The 9,634-nt window shown below is 41.7% G+C and overlaps 1 protein-coding gene across 3 annotated transcripts in view; it reads right to left on the minus strand.

Moving 5' to 3' along the window:
- LOC115224349 (solute carrier family 45 member 3) overlaps nucleotides 1-9,634 on the minus strand; it is a 110,872-nt gene that overhangs the window by 63,255 nt on the left and 37,983 nt on the right. The gene's annotated exons all lie outside the window — the stretch shown is intronic.

Below are 9,634 nucleotides of genomic sequence, written 5' to 3' on the forward strand. Positions count from 1 at the left end.
CACATGAATGGCAAACAAGGTCACCATAAAGAGACATTTGTTTGGCACTGGATTAGAGTTACAAATGCTTATACAACACAAGCACCATTCACTAAGTCCCTGAGATTAGTACACAACGATAGGCCTGAACAGGAATCATGTGAAAATCTGGGTTTTTCATAGGAATGTCCTTCTCCTAGAAGGATGCTGTGATAATACCAAGGGGTTCTTCATTCGCATGGGTTTTACTGCACGCCCCACATTCAGCTGGATTGTCATCAGATATGTTAGTTAACCCATAGGTTGTACCCAAACAGGTGTTACAACTCCGGGTCAGAATAGAACTGGGAGCAATAGTGGAAAAGAGGTGGTTCCACATTTCTCAAAACCCTGGAATTCCCAAACCAGACCTCCACTACCAGATGCGGTTTGATTTTTACGTGGCTGTGCAGTAAGTAGCTTGCTTACCAACCACATGGTTCCGGGTGCAGTCCCACTGCATGGCACCTTGGGCAAGTGTCTTCTACTATAGCCTCAGGCCGACCAAAGCCTTGTGAGTGGATTTGGTAGATGGAAACTGAAAGAAGTCCTGTGTGTGTGTATGTATGTATATGTTTGTGTGTCTGTGTTTGTCTCCCCACCATTGGTTAACAACTGATGTTGGTGTATTTACATCCCCATAACTTAGCGGTTTGGCAAAAGAGACCAATAGAATAAGCACCAGGCTTACAAAGAACAAGTCCTGGGGTCGATTTGTTCAACTAAAGCCAGTGCTCCAGCATGGTCACAGTCAAATGACTGAAACAAATAAAAGGAAAGAGTAATATATATAATATGATAGCAAAACACTCTGCCAATGGATAAAGGCAATAAAATAGAAATAAAGTATTAAACTTTGTTCTCTCTCTCTGGTCTGGTACCACATGATCCAGGACCTGGTACAGGTCTGTGGCCCAGTCGGTTCCACAGAACTGTCTTTATTCATTGTTAATCCTTTTTATTAATAAACATCACAAGTCTCAACACAACACTCCTATATTTGGATACTAAAACAATACATACACCAAACTCCAAACACTGTTAAATAATTATTAATAAAAGTGTAAAGACCCCCTTCGGTCATGAAGGACCATGAGATTGTGCCTAGAAAGTTACCCTCTGAGGCACAAGTCCAGGCAAGGTTGTTTATGGAAGACCAGCAGTCGCCCATGCGTGCCAGCCTCCCCCCTTTCCACACCACTGATGTCATCCAAGGGAAAGGCAATTCATTTCTACAGCTGAGTGAACTGGAGAAACGTGAAATAAAATGTCTTGCTCAAGAACACAACACGCAGCCTGGTCCAGGAATTGAACACACTACCTCATGATTGTGAACCTGACGCTCTAACCACTGAGCCATGTGCCTTTAGTAATATTGTTCTGTTATTTATATGTGTGGGGCTGGGCCATGGGATTAAGAAGTTTGCTTCCCAACCCTATGGCTTTGGGTTCAGTTCTAGTGCACAGCAAGTTTGGGCACATTATTTGGTAGACAGAAACTGAAAGAAGCCCACCATATGCATGTATATACATATATGTGTGTGTGTGTGTGTATATATATATATATATATATATATATATATATATATATATATATACATGTGTGCATATGTGTGTCTGTATACATACATATATTATACATACACACACATATATACATCCAACAAAACCTCTTTAATACCGCCTACCATAAAAAAAAAAGTTTAACCCTTACCAGAGTCAGAATCTCAATGAATGACAACCACACAGTTCCAATATGTGGTGCAGCACAAAGGAAATGACCTTCATAAACTGCATACACATATACCTCTTTTACTGGTTTCAGTCATCTGACTGCAGCCATGCTGGAGCACCACCTTTAGTCGAGCAAATCGACCCCAGTACTTATTCTTTGGAAGCCTAGTACCTATTCTATCAATCTCTTTTGCTGAACCACTAAGTTACGGGGGCATAAACACGCCATCATCGGATGTCAAGTGATGGGGGGTGGGGAGCAAACACAGACACACAAACATACACACACACAGATACATATATATGTATGTATATATATATATATATATATATATATATATATACGACAAGCTTCTTTCAGTTTCCATCTACCAAATCCACTCACAAGGCTTTTCGGTTCGAGGCTATAGTAGAAGACACTTGCCCAAGGCGCCATGCAGTGGGAATGAACCCGGAACCATGTGGTTGGTAAGCAAGCTACTTACTACTCAGCCACTCCTGCACTTATTTTTCAATGTTATTATTATTATTATTGTTCAGGTCACTGCTTGGAATTGAACTTGGAATCTTGTGGGGTTAGTAGTCTGCATTCTTCACCACTATGCCATATGCCCGTGGACATATGGCATAGAGATTAAGAGCCATATATATGTATGCTACATAAAAAGAAATGGTGCTGGTGCCACATAAAAAGCACCAAGTACACTCTGTGGAGTGGCTGGCGTTAGGAAGGGCATCCAGCTGTAGAAACCATGCCAAAACAGACAATGAAACTCTTGTCAAACTGTCCAACCCTTGCCAGCATGGTAAACAGACATTAAATAATGATGATGATGGTGGTGTGTGTGTGTGTGTGTGTGTTACCATTTGTACTTCTCCAGATGTCTTGAGCAGTAAGCATCGATGTTGTTATGCTTCCTACCAACAAATCATCCGCTGGCTTTACTGCTTTGAAGATTTGTGAAAGAAGAGACCTCTTACTTGAGAAACAGCTGAGGGTTAGTGACAGGAAAGGCATCCAGATATAAAACAAAGATATTCCTCAAACTCATGCAAGCATGGGGCAAACAGACATAAAAATAAACAAATGAATTCCAGTAAAAAGGGACCAGGGAGTTGACAGGGTCGGTAAAGGGACAAACAGGATGGTATGCAGTTGGTGGGTTTCCTGGCCTCTCTGGTATATATATTCCTCCCCTGGATGGGACACCAGTCCATCGCAGGATTACTTCTTTTTGCCAGCTGAGTGGACTGGAGCAACGTGAAATGAAGTGTCTTGCTCAAGAACACAATGCATTGCTTGGTCCAGGAATAAGTCAATCACCCGAACCACTAAGCCTTGCACTTCCACGAAATGGCAGCATTTGGTTATAATCCTTGGTAATCTATACTAGAATCCGACTGCAGCTGGCTTTGCTTTCATTCTTCCCTGGGCAGAGCGTGAAATAAATACCAGTGAACTACTGGGGTTGATATGATGAAGCGTTCCCCTCTAAAAATTTGCAGTCTTACGCTCTTGTAAGGTTCAACGTTATTCCATGAAATATTTGAAAAGCTGATGATGTTGTAAGAGGAAGGTTTATTGTTACCCGTGATTTGAGACCAACATACTGGGAAATATATATAACATACACACACACATGCATACACATATATATATACATGTATGCATGCATCTATATATATATGGAAAGAGATAGATAGATATGTGAATATATACACAAGTATGTATGTATATGTGTTTGTGTATGTGTGTGTATATATGTATATATATGTATGTATGTATGTATGTATGTATGTATGTATGTATGTATATATATATAAAAATAATTAAAAGGGCGGGCAACAGGCTGCTTCGCCGCATACCGAAGGAATTAGAAATGGCAGTCAAAGACTGTTTTTTCCATTTTCTACAAGTGGAGGTTCCATATACGACAAAACCTGCGATTCACATATGCAAAATCGGAGTAGCAAATAAACGAAAACAATCTCTTACCATCAATGGTGAACATGTTTCTAGATCACAGGCTAGAAATTGCCTGATTTCCTTCGTCAACACCATATTCAATAGATTTAGCAAATGCCACAAGCCTTCACCTCTGACCAAGCGACATCAGAAAGTGGGGGGAGGTGTGCAGATGTTAAAACTAAGTAATGACTGGGACCGTAAATTTTCCCTCCAAAATTCTGCTATGCGCGCCGCCTGGGTGATCGCAATGGAATAAGAAATCCACATGGTAATACAATAAAAATGATATATATATATATATATATCATCATCATCATCATCATCGTTTAACGTCCGTTCTCCATGCTAGCATGGGAACCGTCCAACCCATGCTAGCATGGAGAATGGATGTTAAACGATGATGATGATGATATCTATATATATAAAACTGTAGTTGTATGAGTGTCTGTCCCCTTCGATTTAGATTCCTAACTACTCCCACATTTTGCGGTGCAGTTTAACCAAATTCGGGTATCTTATAGTCGTGATTCATATCGAGCCCGTCTGAGTATTAGCGCGTGTCTACGATGAGTCTACGATTTTAAAAATAATTTAACATCATTTTTCATTCCATTTTAATGCATAATTTTTCGTGTGTCGATGGCGACGGAGTTGGCGTCTATGGTCACACCTGCACCTGTTTGCTTCTCCCCCTTCTTCCCTCCCTCGTGAAGCTGTGGGGAAGGGAGTGTAAGGAAATCAACGTCGTAATGTGTTGTCGAGGAGACCAGCGTTCTTTTAGAACAATGACTTCATGGCTTGAAGACACCAAAACAGAAATGGCTAAGAAAGCCCGAATTGGCATCTATAAGGGAAGTAACTCTCTAAAAATGCTTATATAGTTATTTCCCTTACAAACCCGAGCAACGCCAGGCGATACTGCTAGTATATATATATATATATATATTTTTATATATATATATATATATATAACCTGTGGCCTCTACCTGGGATGTAGCCAGTCCGCTTATGCATACCTTTCCTTCTTGGGACACAAAACCCTGCTTGCAAAGACCTGTTGAGGCCAAATCGAAATCAATCAAAATCAATGGAAATTGTAGTTGTGATACCAGTGCCGGTGGCACGTAAGAGAACCATCTGAATGTGGCCGTTGCCAGCGCCGCCCTGACTGGTCTCCGTGCCGATGGCACATGAAAAGCACCAACCGATGGCACGTAAAAAGCACCCACTACACTCATGGAGTGGTTGGCGTTAAGAAGGGCATTCAGCTGTAGAAACACTGACAGATCAGACTGGAGCTTGGTGCAGCCATCTCGCTTCCCAGACCCCAGTTGAACCGTCCAACCCATGCTAGCATGGAAAGCGGACGTTAAACGATGATGATGATGATGATATATATATATATATATATATGTATGTATGTATATTTTATATTATATATACATACATACATATATATATATATATATATACATATATTATATATATATATTATATATATATATGTGTGTGTGTGTGTGTGTGTATTATGTATACATAAATCTAAGAGAGAGAGAGAGAGAAGATGGGTGTTATTTTGTTGAACAGCCTTTCAACTAAATAACGGAATAATAACTGAAATGAAACAATTGACAATAAAATCTGGCCTTGAAGTGAATGTGACTACTGTAACACTTGCAGCTAAATGCTCCCCGTTTAATAGGGGTCGGGCAAGGCTGGGGATGGCGTGCAGGGTGAGGGTGGGACGGTGAACAGCACATAACAATCCTCGACACCATTTGTGATCTTAGAGTCTTAAAGTACAGAAGCACCACCATTCAAACTCTAGATATTGCATTACCGACACAGATTGTGTGTTGAAGAGAACTGGCTGCACTGCTCCAGATATGTAACACAAGAGAGAGAGAGAGAGAGAGAGAGAGAGAGAAAGGAAGTAGAGTATGAAGGACAGGGGATTGACTGAGGGGCTCGGTTGGAAAGGGACAAGACAGTGTCTCTGAAGGCGGGAACAGATGCTGCATGCCCCACTGGTGTGGGTGTGAAAATATCTTAGAGTTTCATTAAATAAAGGTAAAGGACCTGGGTATCTTGGTGGATTCCTCCTTTTCGCCTTCGGCCCAGTGCGTCCATGCTGCCAACAAAGCACGCGGAATTCTGTTCTTGATTCGACGGTCATTCGGAATGCTCACAGCAGCCATATTCCTACCACTCTATGTCACGCTGGTGAGACCCATATTAGAGTATGGGATTCAAGCCTCTTCTCCTTATCTCCTCAAAGACATACAGCATCTCGAAAGAGTCCAGAAGCTGGCTACCCGCATGGTTCATAGTCTCAAAAATTTGTCCTACAAAGAAAGGCTGAGGACGCTCGACCTTTATTCTCTTGAAAAACGCCGCCGCCGTGGTGATCTCATTCTCGCCCACAACATCATAAGCGGAAAGTGTAACCTCTCGAAAGAGCTGTTCTTCACTCCTGCTCCAGAGCGTCGGCTGCGGGGTCATTCCGAAAAGCTCTACCTGTGACGATTTCATCTCAATCGAAGGAGAGGAGCTTTCTCCGTCCAGCTTGCGGATCTGTGGAACAAGCTGCCAGACGAGATGGTGAAGATGCCGACGACCGCTTTGTTCAAAGCCTCCCTGGACCTCAAGTGGCCTGAACTCTTTACATGAACACCACCCTGTACTTAACTCCATGTCCCCCTACATGGCCTTGCTATTTGCTTTTGAGCCAAATTAACTAACTAACTAACTAACTAAGGATCTGTATAGACCCAAAAGATCCCAGTCGTGCCATAAAAAGAGAACATTGTCCCATGAGAACTGTTGAGGAAATCATGTCATGAATGCCAGGTGCCAAGATGTTTGGATTTTGGCAGAAACAACTTGATTAAAGCAGTTCCAAGTTGTGTAGCTTCAATACCCGGTTCAGCAGATACCGATTCACTCAACTACTTTTTGGAGTGAAGTCGGCACTGGAGGTATTTCAGAGAACAATGTTACAAATCCTAGAAGATTTATCTATCACAGAATGTATTATGTCCAGCAACATGATGAAAAGCTGCCATGGTGTTCTGAACAGAATACAGTCAAGTGGCCTGAAACTGAATGCAGTGAAATGCAAGCTGAGAATGATGGGGGTCACATATGTAGGGCATCTTCTCACTGACATGGGACTGAAGCCAGATCCTGAAAAGGTGACGGCTATCTGACAAATGCCAGAGCCTGAAAACAAGACAGATCCAATGAGATTCCTTGGTATGATACAGTATCTGGGAAAGCTTGTGCCAAATCTCTCCTGTGGAATTGCAGCTCCACGAGAGTTCTTGCCAAAGGACATTGCATGGCACTGGGAAGGAAGGCAGCAAACATGTTTCAAGAATTTGAAACAAAGAGTGACAGAGATTCCAGTGTTACAGTACTTTGATGTTAGAAAGCCAGTAATGTTATCAGTGGATGCAAGCTCCAATGGAGCTAGGAGCAGTGTTGATGCAAGCTGACAAGCCTGTAGCATTCGCTTTGGGGGTCACTGACAAATGCGCAAAAGAAGTATGTACAGATTGAGAAAGAGATGCTCGGTATCCCAAATGGATGAGAGAAGTTTCATCAGTACATCTCTGGGAAAACAGTTCAAGAAGAAACTGATCAGAAACCCCTTGAAGTCATATTTCAGAAACCCTTGATCTTCTCAGAGGTTGCAGAGAATGTTGCTGTGTTGACAGAAGAATGATCTTCAAGTTACCTACAGACCCAGCAAAGAACTGATTGTTGCAGTTTCCTTGAGCTGGGCATATCTTAAAATCGGTAATGATTGATTCGATGAAACTGAGCGTGATGTGGACTTAATATGACAACTGGCAATGAGCTCAGAAAAGTTGAGCGAATGAGCCACAACTGCAACAGCTGAAATCAGTGATTCAGTGTGGATGGCCAGAAAACAGAAATGATGTGTCCAGCAAGAGTGAGAGACTGCGGGAATATTCGAGGTGGAATGACTTTTGGTGATGATGGCCTCATCTTCAAAGCTGCCAAAGTTGTAGTTCCTGCAACACTACAAACAGAAACGTTGAAAAGAATTTGTGATGCTCATTTCGGAGTGACAAAGTGCATACTCAGAGCCAAAGATGCTATCATCTGGCTCGGAATGACTCTACAAATTGAAGATTCTGTATCACGATGTTCTGTGTGCAATGAGAACAGAAAGAGGAATCCGAAACAACCATTGAAGAGCCATGACATTCCTGACTGACCGTGGACTAAAGTCGGAGCCAACTTGTTTGTGTACAAGGACAATGACTACCTGGTGTGTGTGTGGACTGTCTCTCAAAGTACCCTGGAATTGTGCAATTGTCTGGCCCATCAAGTAAAATGACAATCACAGCAGTGAAATCTGTCTTTGCCAGACACAGCATCCCAGGTGAGCTCATGACAGATAACGGACTGCAGTTTACGAGTGCAGAGTTCTGTAACTTTGGTCTAAAATCAGAATTCAATCACACAACATCGAGTCTGACACACCCACAATCAAACAGACAAGCTGAGTGATTCAGACAGTAAAAAACCTGCTCAAGAAAACAGAAGCCAGTGGCTGAGATGTCTACTTAGCTCTACTCGAGTACAGAAATACGCCGGTTGACATGGTCAATCTATCACCAGCTCAAATGCTAATGAGCAGGTGCCTGAAGAGTCACTTACCTGTATCTGATGCCTTGCTGAAACCTCAGATACAGGACCAGAAACAGCTACACGATCAGCTGAAAGCAGGTCAAGAACAACAGAAGTACGAGTACGACAGAGGCAGTAGAGAGTTGCCTTCCGCGACTCCTGGACAGCAAGTCGGGATTCAAGAAAAGCAGTCACAGAAGAAACCTGGAGTTATCAAATCAGTTGATGATACACCAAGATCCTACAACATAACCATGTCAGATGGAAAACAGTATCGATGAAATTGCCACCGTCTGCGGACAGCTGCTGAGAATCCAACAACTCAACCAAATGGAGAATGTGAAGAGATTGTGAACTGTGATACAGATGAGTCCGAGACTACAGACTCTATCGTTAATCAAACTATGAGATCCAGAGGAAAAAATCAACATGTCAGAATGATGTCAATATTGGCATCAAGAACTGTTGAATTCGAGAAGTGCTCCATGAAAAGAGTGATTCACGAACCGTGTTAAATATTGAATTTTAAGTTAAACAAGTTCAACTGTGTTAATTACTAGAAAGCATATTTCATTATTCTTTCCAATGAAAAATAAATTAATTTATGGACAGTTAAATTTAAAGAAGTTATATTCAGGGACTTTGAAGAAAGTTGCTTTATCAGAATGATAACGAATATATAACTGAGTTTATTTGAAGTTGATAATCTGGGTTCCAAATAGTGCCAGGGAAGGCCATTCAAAGTAGACCTCACACATGGTTCCAGCAAAAGGGGGCAACTGCTCGTACTGCAAGAGAAACAATGCAGTTGCTATGGCAGGACTTTGGAGAGAGAACAATCTCCCATTACAGCAATGTCAACTGGCCTTCACACTCTTCTGACTAGGACTAGCCTGGATATTTTGTTGGGGGGGATAACTGAAAGGGAGGGTTTATGTCAACAACCCAGAGACCCTGGTGCAACTGAAGGAGAACATCAATAGAGAAATCAGAGAAGTAGGGTCTGAAACTCTTGAGGGTGTCATGGTGCAAGTTTCAGAAGGAGCACGGACGTGCAAAGCCGAAATTGGCAGCCATTTAAGCGATGTCATTTTCCATAAGTGATGTAGTGGTGTTGCATAATTTGATTTTTGCATATTAATTTTCATTATGTCCTTTATATTGTATTGAAATTTCTTGCATTTAATTGTAAAGTTTAAGGAAGTTATTAAAAATTGAAACCCATCATTGACATCCGGGACATATATATAT

The sequence above is a fragment of the Octopus sinensis genome, linkage group LG25 (genome assembly GCF_006345805.1).
Source record: "Octopus sinensis linkage group LG25, ASM634580v1, whole genome shotgun sequence".
NCBI lineage: Eukaryota > Metazoa > Mollusca > Cephalopoda > Octopoda > Octopodidae > Octopus > Octopus sinensis.